Raw genomic sequence first — 18,043 nt, forward strand, 5'->3', positions numbered from 1 at the left:
TCCTTTTCAGAATCCACTTGCACCCTAAAGCCTTACAGCCTTCAAGCAAGCCTACTAACACCTAAGTGTTATTTCTCATGATGGATTCAATTTCACTATTGATAGCTTCTTGCCACCACGCTGCGTCTGGGCCAGACAGAGCTTCCGCCAATGACTTTGGTTCGCCATCCAACATAAAAGTTATGAAGTCGGGACCAAATGTTTTAGCAACTTTAACTCTTTTACCACGTCTTGGTTCAACATCCTCAGGACTTGACCTCGTCCTTTTTGGAGGATTAGAACTAGTGGATTCATCCATCATTCTTTCACTAGAACGATCCTCTTGCCTCTTGCAAGGGTAAACATTCTCAAATAATATAGCATTCCTTGACTCAATCGTTGTTCCTTCAGCCACGCCAGGCACAACTGATCTATGGACTAGGAAACGATAGGCACTACTATTAAGTGCATGGCCAATAAAGATGCAATCGACTGTTTTAGGGCTTATTGCAACTTGTTTCGGAGGTGGTACTTCTACCTTCGCTAAACGCCCCCACACTTTGAGGTATGAATACAAAGGTTTCTTCCCTTTCCACAACTCATAAGGAGTCACATCCCTATTTTTTAGTGGAATTTTGTTCAGGATATGATTCGCTGTTAACACAGCCTCCCCCCACATGTTCTGGGGTAATCCTGAATTAATCAACAAAGCATTCATCATCTCTTTTAGTGTTCGATTGGATTGTTACCATGGTTCACGTCGGAGACCATTGCGACCACCTCGTGATCTTTGTAGTTTATAACAACACGTTCAAATAATTTGCACAATATTGTCTCCACAAATAAGTACACAATTATATTGAACCATATGTGCATTGGTATATTCAACAACCCATGCATCCCAATTACTACTACTAAGTCTAAATTGGTCTTGCTTGTCAAATGACAAACGATAAACACAATTCTCAAGACAGTAGATCTCAAGGAATTAACCATTTCGTAGCCCATGAACATTGGTACTGTTCGTTTCTTCATTCCAGCTTTGGAGCTCATGTTTCCTCCAACTTCAATTGGTACAATCCTGTCTTAGAAGAGTACACTAATTTGTCTTGCGATTGTTAGAAAAAATGGGAAGAAATTCCCAAGCCGTGTACAGGCGGTACTCTAACTGTTACAATCGAAAGGAAACTTTGCAACAAAAAGAGGAATGAAAATTACAATGGAAATAAAGCAAACCAAATTTATAAGTCGAGTCGAGGAAAGTCCTCTTTCCGCAAGACAAATTACGCCCCGGCTAGTGCTCACGGAATGGCGTATTGCCCCCAAAGATAAAACGACTTTCTCCTAGCGTGTAGAAGCACCTCAAACCCGCTAGGCACCGGCGAACTTGATGGAGTTCCGAGAATCGAGCTAGACAATGCTCCTATATGTGAACTAGGATGTAGAGAGCTAGAGAAGAAAGAATGCTTGTTGTGGTATTCGTCCCTTTTCCATCTACCACTCCATGCCTTATATAGGCTAGAGATGTAGACATGAAAGATCAAGACATAAACACACTACATAAAGAATTTGGGGGTGAAAGGCCAAAGGACTTAGCCACATGAAAGGCCAAAAGTCTTGCCTTTATCATACGTTTTTTCCAATAGTATGGCACGATCGGTACGGTATACCGTACCGACCCACCCCTATGTGTGACCCAAACTAAAAATGAGTTTGAGTTTGGTGTAAAATGGTTGGAGATGATCTGATTAATAAATACTAATGTATTTTTTTGTTTATAAGGTTACTACTTTCTGATAGTATATAAGTTATGCGATTAGTATAATTAATGGAGTTTCTCCAACGGGAATTTGAATTAATCCCTTGAGCATAATGCGTTGGAAAATATTCCTAATAGAATAAATAATAACAGTAGTAGTTTTTTGGAGACAGAGACTCATTATTAATACTACGAACAGATGGAGTGGAGTATAATTTTACATGCGGTTCACTTGATTAAAACCGTTTTAGGTTACTGGATTATTCTATTACAGTATTATCCAAGCAATAAGGATATTCTTCCTTGGTCCTGGATATTCTATAATCTTCATCCGTGCACTAATAAATAGCCGCCATCTGTCACGGCCCAAGAAGACACATGTAATATCACTTATATCAGTTCACCTAGTATAACCTGAATAGCATATACGAGAAATGTAATGAAAAATTTGGAAAAATAAATGGAGACAATTTATATTGAACATAAAGAGTAATTAATTGAAAGTCAAAATCAAATTTAGTAGATGCATGTTACGGGGTTTGTGTAGAACGCCAACCCCCGATAATTAAAAGCTTACTTATGCGTTAAATGCACTATTTGATTTATAAATTGTTAATGAGTTTTGTAAATATAATACGGAGTCATGCTAAGTTATTTACAATAATTTAAATAAAGCCTGATTTTCAGCACGAAATCATAAAATATGATGACCATATAAGTTAGGCCATATAAACTTCCGTTATCAAATAAGCATAAAAAATAACAGTATTCTCATAAATCTATAATTAGTAGGCTAGGTTATCGACTGGTATTTTATTTGAGCTTATAAGCTCTTGAACACAGTCAGTGGTGCTTAAAAAATGTCAATGGTGGTTATATGCAAATAAAAGAACCACTTTCTTATTTCTGATTTTCTCTAATTACAAATTCAAAATGATTATCCAGAATAAATCTCTATATATTGTTCCGGTAGGTTTCCAAGTACTTATTTTTTGTTATAATTATAACAAATTCCCGTACTTTCTTTCTGTTTTCTTCAACAATTCAGCTAGAATTACTTAGACCTACCAATGTTGAAAATGGCGAATCCAATCGGATGGAGAAACCTCCATTGAAGGAGGAGGAAGAAGAAAGAAACTGTAAGAGGAAGCTGTCGATGTAAAGAGGGGAGAAGAGAAGGGAAAATATCTTTATTGACTATATTGTGAAAAGTGTCGACTACAACTCACAATAAAATGCCTTATATATAGGCTGGAACTAACTAATAAAATGTCTAATAAAATGCTAAACTAACTAATTAAAAGCTAACTAATCACATTTTATTTTTCTATTTCAACATCCTCCCTCAAGATGGAAGCATATCAAATGCAACCATCTTGACAAAAACATCACTACAAAAGGAAAAGAACTACTAACATCTCAATCTTAGTCCATCTTGAGCATTCACAATCTATCACATTGCTGCTGGAATTATGGTTAAATCTTGATGCCTCAAAACATTCACTAGCATCAAGTAAAACAAGATCACCACACAAACCATACAACTTCTAATCCTCCAATACAGCTCAACAAGAGCTTTCTGTAGTTTGAGCAGTAGCAACAGCTAAGAACAATCACAACACCAACTCTCAATCTCTATTTCCATACCAACCACAACAAATAATTGATCAATCCAGAACCATCTCCCTGCTTGAGAATCACTGCAAAAAAATCACCATTACTCTTGGATCGCCTTTCCTCATCCAATACAAACAACAAATCCGGCTATACATCAAAATTCTCAATGAAGAGCAAAATCACATTTCAAACCAAGCATAGAAAGAATCGCACTCTGTCATAGACTATCAAAACCGACAATAATCAGTGAAGACAATCTGGTCTATTGGATCAAAGAAGGATGAACCGAGATAAATTGGAAACACAACAAATTTGAGATTTACTGAATAGAGAGATACACAAAACCAGAGATAGAATCAACCGATTATAATCGATGACTAAAAGGAGAGAAACAAACTTGGATCATACAAATCCAATGAGCAAAAGAAAACGAGAGAGAAAACAGATACGAAACGATTCAAACAACGAGCCGATTCAAACAACGAACCAATTTAAATCGATTCAAACAATGAATCGGTTCAAACAGACCTTAGATTCAAAGCAGAGACGATCGATTATGATCAGAATTGAAAAAAGCAAAGAGATTTGAAGAGAGTATATTTGAAGAGAGAAATTGAAAAAGCTGGAGCACCGATGAGAAATAATAGACGAAATCCAGAGAATTGCGGCAAAACTACGGCAGATTATCACCGATCCAAAAAAAAAATTCTAAGAACAAACCCTAACTATGAAGATTCAAAAGAAAAATTAAGATAGAGGAGATAGAGGTAATCACAGGTAATCAGAGGCGCAACGGATTGCGCTCTGATACCATGTTGAAAATGGCAAATCCAGTCGCATGGAGAAACCTCCATTGAAGGAAGATGAGGAAGAAAGAAACTGCAAGAGGAAGCTGTCGATGTAAAGATGGGAGAAGAGAAGGGAAAATATCTTTATTGACTACATTGTGAAAAGTGTTGACTACAACTCACAATAAAATGCCTTATATATAGGCTGAAACTAACTAATAAAATGTCTAATAAAATGATAAACTAACTAATTAAAAGCTAACTAATCACATTTTATTTTTCTATTTCAACAACCAACCGTAATAATTATTATGTTCATAGCTTTGAGATGGAAATGAATCTTGAATTGATTAAAAGACTTAGGACGTGTTGTGACGCCCCAGATTTTTAATCCTTGTATTTTGATTAAGTCGGATTATTAGCTCGATTAATTCTCGTTTAAAGGGTGTAGAATTCTTCGTTGTAATTTCCGATGTCGGAATAAATTAAATATTGGGTGGAGAGAAACAATTTATGCAAAATAGGAAAGTGAATGGTATACTTTTCTTGAAGAACAATTTGTGGGATACAAATTGATGAAATTTTAAAGACATTAGTGGTACATACTACACAAGTAATGGAGACTACACATATCTACACTACATCCTACATCCTATCAACTCTAGTAGGGAGAACTAGAAGATAGCTATTTTGGCAAGAGAACCAAGTAGCTATCAAGGAATCTTTTTCTTCTCTTCTTCTCTCCCTCTTCTCGATTTTTTCCAGCCCCAAGCTCCAAGAATGGACAGCTTTAGTACCTACACAATTACACCAAATTGGGGTTAGAGAGAGATTCTTAAATAAAGGGATGAGAAAGGCAAGCTAAATTAAGATGGTGGAAGTAGAGAGGAGCCAGGCTGGATGGAACAGCCGAGAGGCTGCCCTCCCTTGGCTAGGGAGGCAGCCATTTGCCACATTTCCATCTTACACCAAAATAGGAGCCAAGACATAGAGATAGAGGAGAATGAGCCCACTGTTCATGCTCAAATTGGGAGGAATTCAAACCCCTCTTTTCCGTCAACAAGACTAGGGGAGACTGCCAAGTATGCAGCCCCAAAGCCTTCATCGTTTTGGCATAAATCACAGTAACACAAGCTGAGAAAGGAGCTGGGAAAACAGCCCAGAATAGCATCACAACTTCCCAAGGATCTGGCACAAAATGCCAATATTTAGGAGCTATAAAAGCAGCCCTCACCTTCTCCATTCCCTCCACCCTCTAGTCACTATAAGCTTCACCATATCAATCAAGAAATTTCAGCAAAGATCAGGGAGAGGGAAGGAGCAAGGAAGGCAGCCGCATAAACCGTCGAAACCGTCCAAACCAAGGTAATTCCCCCAACACCATCACACCTTTTGCATCATATAGAACAAGACCATGGGGGAATAGAACTTAGAATCATAGCAGATCACAGAATGAAACTTAGGAGCAATTGAGGCTCAGCAATCAAATTATCACCTAACATTAGGGGCTGCTCGAACCAAGAACGATAGGAGAATTTCAAACACCGCAGTAAAGAACTTCACATCACTCCAGTAAGCTAAGTACTCCCATAAATCATAACTCATAGACTTTGAGTAAGAAATCAAGTAAGGGGAAGGGGGAGGATGACTTAGCTTGGTGTCTAGGGCTGCCCGACGGGAGCCGAATGACGACGGAGCCCCGAAAATCCTCGCCGAGACTGAAGGCGTGCGCATGGCGGCGATAACCCGGAGCTCCCCCATGCAGCACCGGGAACGGCCAGCCGCGAAGGAAAAGGGGAAGCCTTCTGTCTTCCCGATCCGACAGGCTCCGCCGAGCTCGACGAGGGAGAGAACTCGTCGTAGATGGAGGGAGACGCTCCGGCTTGAATTCGTCGGAGGAATTGAGGGCAGTAGCTGCTGCGTTCTTTAAAAAAAATTTGGGATTTGGAATTTTGGGGGAAATTGGAGAAGAGGGGGAGGAGTGAACGGTGGAGACGGCGATTTCGCCGGAAAACGCGAGGGAGAGAGATGGGCACCGCTGCCTCCATTGAAATTTCCAGAATTTGGAATAAGGATTTGGGGGGGGGAGTTCACATCTGGAGAAAGAAAGGGAAGGAAAGTGGCTTGGGCCACTTTAATTAATTTTGAACTTGGGCCACTAATATTTTTTTGTGTTGGGCCAATTCAATTCTAGTTGTGAGCCTCTTTTTTTTAAATAGGAAGTGGGCTGCCTCACCTTGGATTAATTAAGAAAGCCGGGCCAGTAATTAATAAGTTGGGCCGATTAAATGGTAGCTGGGCCAAATTTGAATAATTGGTATAGTCCCCAATATGAGCCGAAGGATTTTATTGGAGTGGGCCACTTATTAAAATTAGTGGACTTGGGAAATTAATTGCGAAGTGGAATTAATTTAAGAAATTGAGCTTGAAGCTTAATTAATTCCCGAATAAATTGTTGAGTTCCCGATGATGGAAAATATTAAGGCGGAGAAGCGAGGGCCGACCGGCGTCGCCCCGCGACGCCATGGGCGGCCTTAAGAAAAATCCGAAGAAAAAGGAATTTAAGGAGGGATTTTAAGAATCCAAAACTATTGAGAGAATATAATTTCTCCAAAGGAAGTAAACAGAATTATTAAATGCTACAGAGCAGTAAAGCCGAGTTAGGATTTAAGAAAAAATACTATAAGCCGAGACTAAGAGATAGATGCTATCCTGTAGGATGCATGCATTCTTTTCAGAGAAATAGTTCAAGTGCTAATTAGCGTGTTACACTATTTTCAAGGGAGAAAAATATTCAGGGGTAAGTGAGGCCCAGCGAGGAACTTAAGTGAAGATAAGCACAAGAGGTGGGCTTTCTTTTAATATCCAGCACTATAGTGTGGATATAAAGCAAATGTTTTGAAGTATGAAATATCTTTTCTGAAAAATGAAAATGTGATCATCTCTTTTAAAGTTGTTGTCATGCCAGAAAATATTTGTTTTTGAGACCTGTCTGATAGGGCTATATGCCGAGACTTTTGGCGATGCCAAAAGGTTAGTAACGAATTCGGTTCCCAATAGGACCGCAAATCCTATTCGGAATTAAGTGCACAAGAGCTGTGAGCCATCCTAGAGAGAGGTTGGCCGGAGAGGGTGTTCGTTGAAGGTGGCCACCTTCACGACACACTAGTTTCTCAGACATGGCAGAATACAAAAGAACTTAGACTGCAGTCGGACTTTTAAGATCACAAAAGAATTTAGTATGCTCGGGCCTTTTAAGAAAAACCCCCGGGTGATACTGTGGATGGATGACAACTTATATTGTATGTTTTGTTTTCGGCACGTGTTCACTGAGTACTCCTGTACTCAGCCCTGCATGTATTTATAAACGTGCAGGTTGAACGTCAGGATGGAGAAAAGATTGATCGGAGTCGATGCTATTAAATAAGCCTGTGGATATCTCGACGATTCGTGTCTTCATACACGAAGTCGTTCAGTTGGGACCTATTCCGCTGTGTTTTGTTGAATGAGAATAGTATTGTCTCATCATTGAACTCTGATTCAGTTGACATATCAAACATTCTATTTTGAGATTGTACCAAATACTCGACTGTTATTTTGGTAATATCACATTTGTCCTTCGACAAGTTCTTCAGATTTTACCCATTTTTTATCACCGCTTCTTTAATCCCCCATTAGTCGCGAATCACCCATTCTTGTTATCCTTAATGAGAATTGGGTCGTGACACGTGTTCACTTTCCTTGTTAGGGAATGAAGAGAAATAAAACATGGTTTGATTTACGTGGGTATGGCCCACTGAATTGAAATTGGGCATATGTGTTCACATTGCAAGAAATGAACGCAGCTTTAAGAGCCGCAAGAGTGTGTGAGGACAAAAAAGCCCATATGAAAGAGAAAGGGGAATAAGGGGAACTGAAAAAGAAATGGGTAAAAAAGTAATCATACTCTCAATTCTTGGTTATAATAAAGAACACTGATTTAAAAACCACCCTTTTAGAGAGAAATGTATCATGCGTAATTCTGATGAACAGTGCGGGCCATAGCTTTTTTCTAGGGCCACCAAAAAATATATAATGCAAACTGAACACGGTAAAATGCATAGAATTGGGGTCAATTCAGCTAATTTCTTGAACAGGGAACACGTCCTTAAAAGGGTATTCGCATTATCATCACAACTAATTAATCAACCGGACATCCACGTTACCAATTGCATACTTCCACGATGGACAAGCTGAGCTCCAATCAAGCAGCACAAATAGTCTTACGTGTAATCCCACGTGTAATCATACCTTCCTCGAAATTAACCCATTAAAATTCGCATAATCTTTATATTCATAGCCCAGCCACATTCATATTTGCCAAACACAAAAAACAAAATCAATAATAAAACATACCGCAATCTTAGCCGTTAAAAATCCTGATACACGACACACACAGCACACACCTCCATCCTTCTTCCCCATTCACACTCTCTTCGCTCATCGCAAAATTCAGTTAACCTAAATTTCACTCAGAATTGTTGTAAAAAGAGGCGAATTGAAGCTATGAATTTCAAGGATGTCTCTATAAAAGAGAAACAACTAAGAATGAGTTTGTCCCACATCGAAAGTGGAAAATAAAACATTCAAGGATGTCTCTATAAAAGAGAAATAACCAAGAATGAGTTTTGTCCCATATCGAAAGTGGAACATAAAACATTCAAGAATGTCTCTATAAAAGAGAAGCAACCAAGAATGAGTTTGTCCCACATCGAAAGTGGAACATAAAACATTCAAGGATGTCTCTATAAAATAGAAGCAACCAACAATGATTTTGGATGTCTCTATAAAAGAGAAGCGACCAAGAATGAGTTTGTCCTACATCGAAAGTGTAACATAAAACATTCAAGGATGTTTCTGTAAAAGAGAAGCAACCAAGAATGATTTTGTCTCACATTGAAGGGAAACATAAAACATTCAAGGATGTATCTATAAAAGAGAAGCAACCAAGAATGATTTTGTCTCACATCGAAGGTGAAACATAAAACATTTAAGGATGTCTCTATAAAGAGAAACAACCAAGAATGATTTTGTAAAAATAATATAGAAACAACCAAGAATGATTTTGTAAAAAAAATGAGCGACGCATGAGGGAGATGCGTCTCTCCCTAAGACGCATGATGGTTGTGCGTCGTTAAAAATTTTTTGGAAAAATAGAAAGACACATGTCCCTCATGCGTCTTTATGAAAGATGCATGTCCGTGATGCGTCTCATTAAAAGGAGACACATGATGGTCATGCGTCTCTCCCAAACCCGGAATAAAAAAACTCCAGTATACTTACGGATTCTAAGTTTTAGTCTAGAACAAAAAAGAAATATCCCCAAAATTTTGTTTATCAATTTACGCTTGGGTTAGCCTAATTCCAGTACCTGTGCAGTTTTTCCTGAGTTATAGTTTGTGCACAATAATATAATACCGTGAAGGATTGATGTATTCTCTTTTTTCTTGATTAAGAATGTGTAGTTGAGAGAAACTAGATTTTGGGGATTCAGTTATAATTTAGTTTTGTGCTGCGTATTTCTCCATAAACGAAGTAAAATAACTGGTTGTAAAATCTAGATCGTTTAAATACTTGTCCTACAGTATGACGGGTCACCCTTATTATGGTCTTTACTCGGTGGGTTGAATAATGTCAAGAAGAAAAATATGGTCGGTGATAGAAATCCATGGGTTCCATCTTAAAATCAATTGGTGATAAGAGGAGAGGCCCATGAGACTTATATAGTGGATTAAGCTCTTTGTGTACAAAGATGTGAGATATTATTATATTTATTTTTATATTTCAATTGTCAACACCCTCCTTCAAACCCTTCAGGTGAATCTTGAAGGGGTTGGACTTTTTTATGAAAGGGTTGGACTTTACTTTTTTATGAAGGAGTTGGATTTTTTTATGATCGATTGGACAATTGGTTCAATTTTTTTTCCCCTCAAGGGTAAGTTTCCCTGGACTTCTTTGCAGGGGGATATGCATATCAAATTTGAAGTCTTAGATTTTGTGAAATGCATAATTCCTAGAAGCTACTTCATGTGGTTCTATTGAATTATAGTTCTGCCATTTTGACTTGGAATGTCGCTCATAACTAAAGGGAATTATAGTTCTGCCATTTTGACAAATGCTTATTTGTTTGCAGTTACAAAATCTTCATAAATCCCAGTGTCAGCGATGTGCTATGTACTGCTACAGCTGAGGCCCTTGCGATGGGAAAATTTGTTGTCTGTTCCGACCACCCTTCAAATGATTTCTTCAGGGCATTCCCCAACTGTTTGACATACAAGACACCAGAAGACTTTGTTGCTAAAGTAAAAGAAGCTATGGCCAATGAACCCCTGCCTCTCACCCCGGAGCAAAGATACAGTCTCACGTGGGAGGCTGCTACCCAGAGATTCATGGAAATGAGTTCCTGAGGCTGTGCACCCAACCAGCAGTGCAAGGATCTCCACCTGTTGCCTGCGCAGGTGGAGAACCCGATTTATGGGTGGTAGATGGGTAAGAACGCCACAGCTTGTAAATCGCTATTTGTCATACTGTAAGATAGATACGTGAAGTAAGTTGTTAGGGTATATATGAAAGCGTAAGCTTGGACTTGATTTCTTCATAGTCCTAGCACTATTCAGTTTTGTTTTATTTTGCCATATGTTGCTGCTGTCTGTAGCTGTGAAGACGAATATTATTTACTGTGCCACACCTTGAAAGTTGAATGTAAATACAGTATATATAACCCAGAGTCTACCACTTCACCTAAAGGTTAATTTAACAAGCCATTTCCAACATTTGGTGAGCAACATTTGAATTGCGTGTGATACATAATAATTTGAATTTAACTATGTGTATGTTGATTTTGTTTATAAATTAATTGTATAAGTATATAGTACATTGTTTTTCAGCAACACATGCTGCTATTTAATTGGCTGCAAAATCCGGTCAAACAAAAAAAATAATCAAGTGTACAGTTATAATAAAAATGGGCACATTAATACAACAATCCCGAATGAATAGGCCCAATCATGAAGCCCAAATTAGAATTCAGGTCCGCTTTTATTTCTTTAAATTATGTAATTTACTGTCTCTTGACTAGTTTGATTGCACTGAATTCTGTCATTAATTTATTTGAAACATTAAGTGTTTTTAATTATAAGTTAAAAAGTGTCAATTCATAATGAGCTGTTAATTTTACACATACTTGGTAATGAAAAGAGAAAGCGAGTGATTTGAAAGATACATGCACTGAAATGATTTTTTTAAGCGCATGCACTACATACCCGCACAAACTATACATTGAGATAATAAAGATTAATATAGTATCTCCAATCTGTTCAAACTTTCCGAGGCATAAAACCCCCAATAAGCCTCAAGCCATGAATCCCACCACCCAAAAACCAACATCATTAAACCATAGATTAATCATTATAAAGCAATAATACTAATTAGCATTTCTTGTATGAAAGAGGACTAACAAAGATTGAGTGTGTGTTCTTTATTTTCTCACAACTTATCTAATTACATCTTTCTCTTTGTTTTTTTTAACGCAATATTAAATACTATTGATGCAGCCAGACTTGGAGGCTAAGCAAGTTATTTTTTGGGTTCTATTTATTTCCTAGTTAGTAGAATTAATAGATGTAAAAATATTAGTAATTGCTTTTCCTTCTGCCAAATTAGGGTCTCCTTTTTTTTCCTTTTAGTTATTCCGTTAATGTTTATTTATCCATAAGATTAGGATTTTCCTTTACCTATATAAATGCCTCATTGTTGGACTAAAAAGACAGATTTTGAATATTAAATTTACTTTGAATTTTATACTCTGGAGTTCTCAAATTTACAGAGTTCTTTGTTACTACCAGTTCAGTGCATTAACTTCATTCTCTATACATTTCTACATCAGCTATCCTGGACATAAAATCTTTAGCCTCATATATTAACCATTTTATTTACACTTGAACAACACATGCTACTTTCTTTTTTGTGTAGTATGTTTTAATTTCTAATGGTTCCACTTTTCAAACCTTTGTATTATTTAATTTATCTTTAAATGTGATGTTCCATAATGAGATCTATAAAAGTGGCCCTATGATTTGCAAACTAACAAATTAATGATGAAAGATATCTTCCTAACAAATAGAAATATGTAACGAAATTGATTAGAGATGGGACGAATTGCAGAAACTACCATTGAAGATTTGAAGTTTTACATAGCCGTGAAAGGATAAATATATTACTATCATTTAGTTAGCAACGCATACTATCTTAATATTTTTTTCATTCTGTTTTGACGTTGAACTATTATTGAGTTCTTCACTATCTCTTTTTTTTTGTATAATGGGTCAAGACCAAATGATGGATTTTTCTTTTCTTGTAAGCTTGATGTGTACACATGTGTAAACAAGTGATATGACTCTCACTATTTGTGAACATTCATAAGTACTGTTTGCATAAGAATAAGTTGGCAACACTTTGCGTCTATTTGAAAATCGAGAAAATATGATTTCCCCTTATCACAACAGGCCAAATGATTGACAATATATGATATTGAAATAAAATAATATCCAAGAAATAGAAAATAACAATATGAATTAAATATTAATATGCTTGCAAAAGATCCTCACAAATGATGAGCAACATTAATTTCCCCCTACAAATATTTAATTTATATATATGCACACATCCCTCCGTCCCGTTTTAGCACTCCCAATTACTTTTGAGCACTCATTTTATAAAAATGATAATAAATAGTTAAAGTGGAGATATGGTAAAGTAAGTTAGAGAATAATGTGGATAAGACTTTTCTCTACATTATTCTCTAACTTCCTTTATCATTTCTCCACTTTATTTATTTATTATCATTTTTACAAAACGAGTGCTCAAAAGTGACTGGGATTGCTAAAGCGAGACGGAGGGAATATGTTGGAGGGTGTGGGCATGCCAAAGACTTAATTATGTTGATTTTGTAGTTTGATTGGCTTTAGTCACTAGGGATGTAATGGTAGTAGTGCTTGCTATCTTTTCATGAGATAATAATTTGTCTAGCTAAAGTATGGTCATAGGATAACATCTTTAAGGTCACAATCCATTTCTTTTAGAGATAGAAAATATAGTGCCCTCTTCTCTATTAGATACCAATTTGCTAGCCCCATCATTCCTACTCTTTGTCTACACAACACTATATAATTATTTATTTGGCTGCCTAAACTTAAAAGTGCATCATTAAAAAAATAATTTAAAAGATCAACATCTTAACTGATCTTGCATCTCAAAAGTATTGCAATGGTTCATTCCTACCCATTATTATTAATAGCTCATATTCTTTCTCTTCCTTTCGTTATCCACCTCCAAGAATATAGATCTTGATCTTAGTTTAGGTTTGATTTAGTCAAAATGGACTGCACAAGAAGAACAAAAAATCAAATATGAATAAATTGAAAACATATATTGTGTCGCATGGTTGATGGACACATTTAGTTAAATCAACCACCTGAAAACATTGTTGTCTCTAGATCATGTCAATTGATTGCAATTTTCGTGATATGAGATATATTTAGGGGGAATGTATTACATATATTTTATATTTTATCGTATTAATTAGTTATAAAATTTAACCTGCAATACTAATCTTTTTATGATTATTTACCCACATCATAAAATGAAGTACTATTATTTTAGTATATTATAATAATCATAATTTATTTTATACCAGTGGTACATTTATGATTAATGAATCTAATTAATTATATAATATTTGTAGGATTGGAATTATCTTTATATATATTTTTATTATTGATAATAATCTTTATCTTAGATTACCTCTATCTCTATATACATACGCGTGTGTATATATATAATTCGTGCCTACCTAACATACCAAGTTTTTTGGCTTTGTTTGGACGTAGATAAGCCACGTTTAAACTATTACAAAAGTGTGCAAGATTTCTCATATCTAAGCGCACAAGTTGCCACTTTTAAATTTGATATTTACATGAAAATCAAGTTAGATCGTGACACGTCTTGCAAAAACGAGACCACCAAAGCATAAATGTTTATATCATTTCTACAACTAATTAATAGTAGATGATAGTAGAATAGTAAATGGCGTCTTTTACAATAAATAATGAATTGTTTTTATGTAAAACTTATTATAAGATCGCCATCATTGAATAGTCCTAGACAAGGTTTTGTCCTTGTAATAGAATGACTTCTGAAACAGTCCAAATGCAATTTCGACCCCAGTAATTTAGTTACACATGTCTTGCTGTTTAGATGTTACAAAAGGTCTATGAAGTCACGGATAAAAGGAGTCTGGTAATTGATTTATCACAATTCCACGTGGTCCAGAGGATTCGCTAGATCACAGGGTCTAGGAGATCGTGAAACCTTAAAAATTCGGTCGTTGGACACACACTTTTACCGCTTTAAAATCTCAACCCACTACACTATTGGGTAGTATAGGGAAGTAAATAATCAATCTCACGAGGACGGATGTGTTAGCATGCATTTGGAGGGTTTTTGGAGGGTTGGCTGCTGCCACGCAACAAGTGGGTCGAGAATTTTAAACTACTGGGTCAAGAGAATTAAAAACACTCAAGTACTAACTAACTACTAGACCTAAGAAACAAGAAGAACACGTACGCATGCATGATTCGAGAGATGACTTAAGTAAGGAAATTTTATCAAAACTACCAGGTCAAATAAAAAAGTTTCCTAAAATGGTTAGACAAAAGAGCATGAGAAAGCAGTGGGACAGATTCCCAATTTAGCTACTGCGACAGGTAAAGCTGCAAAAGTAAACAAACAACGGATCTGGATCTAACTACCAACGATCTTCATCTTCTTCAGCAAATAAACATGAACATGAACGAAACAGAGCATCAAAAACAAAGCAAACACAGATCGAACATCAAACATTATGATTAAGCAGAAAACTATCAGATCTAAGCTACTAGGTCAAGTAAATCGAAAGCAACAAACATAGCCATGCAGATCTAACAATTACGTATCAAATTCATCTCTCGAAACCACAATCCACTCCAGATCCAACCGATCTAAACTCAACAACACCCAGATCCATATCCATCCACTCCGATTCAAACAATTCCACAACTAACCAACTCAGATTCAACCAATCTCAACTCCAATTCAACAGTCAATTGTGAAAAACATCCAAAATCAGTGAAACCCACATCAAACATCAGAAACCAAAGTAAAACAGAAAATATAAACTGCCATAACCACGGAAATAAGGTTCAAACACAAAAGCAGTCGCCGAGCTTCCGGCAAAGAAGTTCACGACGAGAGATAAAACAATGGAAAAGTAAATGATTGTATATTAGCCCCCGTGAGGACGGTGTTACACCACAGAAACTAACTACCGCCAAGCCTGTCCAGAATTTCCCATCGGTGCCAAGTGCGTGTGAAGTGAGCTAACTAGAAATGAAACTAAGGAGTATGTGAAGCTGGTGTAGAATGATACTCTCTTCAAAGGAGTAGTCCCTTTATATAGTTGAGGCTCGGATCCCTAGGGCACTCCTTCTTCATGATTTGTCCGTTATGCCTTTGATCTTTTTTTATTTGCTCCTTGTTTCATTTTTGCTTTCTGCCAGCGTCTTTGTCATTTCTTCGGTCTGGTAGATTGCTGGCGCTTTTCACTTCATTTCCCTCTTTTTCTCTGCTTCGGGTAATTTGTATGTACTTCCTGGGTCCGGCAGATTTTACACGCACCTGAACTTACAAACACTTATTAGTTCACTGAATTTACAGAATTTAACCCCATAACCAATGCATGAAATGAGCCTTATCAAACTGCTCACACTTAAACCATACTTGTCCTCAAGTATGAAAGACAAAATATAAGAAATTAAGGCAAATTTCAATGCATAGTTATCACTTGACTGACTCTAAAGAAAAGAAAAGACTTAAACTCCTAGACCTAGACGCAAAAGGACTTAGACAATAATAGATACAAGAACAAACAAGACATGAGAAACAAAACAAACACAAACACAAATGTATAAACTGGTTCAAGTTCTAGCAGTCGTCCCCACAAGCTTAAGATCAATCCAATCGTCTACAGTCTTAGATTTCTCCCCCTCCCTTCTTCTATCAGGTCAGTTTGTCAGTTCGTCAAGATAGCCTCTAATTTTACTAGGTTGTTGGGTTCACTCGGTCACTCATTCCTCACCAGAAACGTTAAGACCATTCACTCATTCATTTTTGCCATACCACTGATGCTTTGAGTTCTACTGACACAGAGAAGTTCCTTAAGGTCTTTGCATTTGGCTGTAACGGGGCCAGGGGATTGTAGTATAAGTAGGTGAGAATCCTAGGGGCCTAAGTTCAAAATGTGTGAGTAAAATATAAGAAGGACATGTGAACTTAGGGATAAAAGATGGAAACAACCTCCCTTTTTATAATCTAAACTTCCCAAAATTTGGAGCTGTTCCCTGGCCATTTTGGCCTTATTCCTCTATCCCCTTCATCTACCGGGTCAAGTTACAAAATTTTTCCTGCCCTGAATTTTTTCTAACATTTATTTTCCCTTTTTTTTCTTGGATTCGGTTACAACTTTTTCCTACCCATTTTTCTTTTCTTTCTAAAATTTTTCTTGGGCCAGGCTACAGATTTCCCTACCCATTTCCTTTTCTACTTCTTACTTATATCCATCTATTCACAACCTATTCCCTACCCCAATTTGGTGAGTTGCCCCCACTCCTGCCCCCTTGTTCACATGGTATGAAGGCTAAGGGTGCCAAGGAAAGGACAAAATTTTTTATAAGCTCGACATTGGCCAACTATGGGGTGCCTTTACAATGTGGCAGGTCTAGTGGATTCGAAAGAATTAAGCTCAACGGTTATCCTATTGCCTTTAGTCCTTACTCCATTATGTCATTTCTCCCTAAGCATCAAGTGGCAGCCCCTCTTTCTATTTAGTAGAAAGTGTTTTACTCTTAGGTTCTTAACTCACAATATACAGGGCTTCACAACTAGATCAAATTAAGGCCTTTCTATCATTCTTACTTCCTTCAAACCGATTTTGATTTATTAAGGAAAGAGGTCTCAAAAATTGACATGTATTATCTCTTCAATCACCCTCACTAAGGGAATCTTGCCTTCTTTTTTGCCAGTTTATACTTAACACATAAATCCTAAAAAACTGACTCCTAGACCTGGCAAAATATATATGTGCTCGACACTAACTGCACTAACTGCTCTCCCCGTCCACTTCACTCATGCTTGTCCCCAAGCAGTCCTGATGAAGTGGAAACAGGGCAGTTGGTGAACACATGAACAACAGAGACCAACTTAAACACATGTAACATAATCTTCTCACACATAGACTGAGAATTGGGCTAAGTGGGAGAGGACACAAAACAATAAAACCAACAGAACATATATACAAGACAATCTTCTCACACTTAGGCAAACAATTGACTAAGAGGGAGAAGACATACGCAGAAAACAACAAATACCAACACATGTCATATTAACATAAACTTCTCACACTTAGACAAGGATTGAGCTAAGTGGGAGAAGCACACAAAACACATATACACAGACACGACAACATGCTTAAAACAGAGAAAACATGCAGACATAGACACTCGACAAAAGAAAAGAATAGAAAAAACTCAAATGTAAAATTACTTGGTCACTGGGGGTTTAATTCTGTTTCTAGCTCCCTTGGGAGCCAGGCTTCTGGGACACTTGCTTCGGGCGGTCGGTCTTCACTTTTTTAGGAACCAATGGTGTAGGTTCCTCTGCTTCTTTCACTGCTGGATTCGGTATGGTTTTCTTTACTGACACAGTTGTTGTGGGCTTGGTGGTCATCTTCTTCCTCTTCTTAGATGGGGTAGCAGTAGGATTAACTGGC

General features: G+C 37.0%; 1 long non-coding RNA gene across 1 annotated transcript; it reads right to left on the minus strand.

Annotated features, from left to right (window-relative positions):
- Nucleotides 1-15,377: 15,377 nt before the first annotated feature.
- Nucleotides 15,378-18,043, minus strand: LOC121771865. The gene is made up of 2 exons (XR_006044219.1): nt 17,818-18,043; nt 15,378-15,894 (listed from the first exon to the last, which is right to left on the minus strand). It is a non-coding gene; the product is annotated as an uncharacterized LOC121771865 (long non-coding RNA).

Source organism: Salvia splendens, chromosome 2, assembly GCF_004379255.2.
Source record: "Salvia splendens isolate huo1 chromosome 2, SspV2, whole genome shotgun sequence".
Classification (NCBI taxonomy): domain Eukaryota; kingdom Viridiplantae; phylum Streptophyta; class Magnoliopsida; order Lamiales; family Lamiaceae; genus Salvia; species Salvia splendens.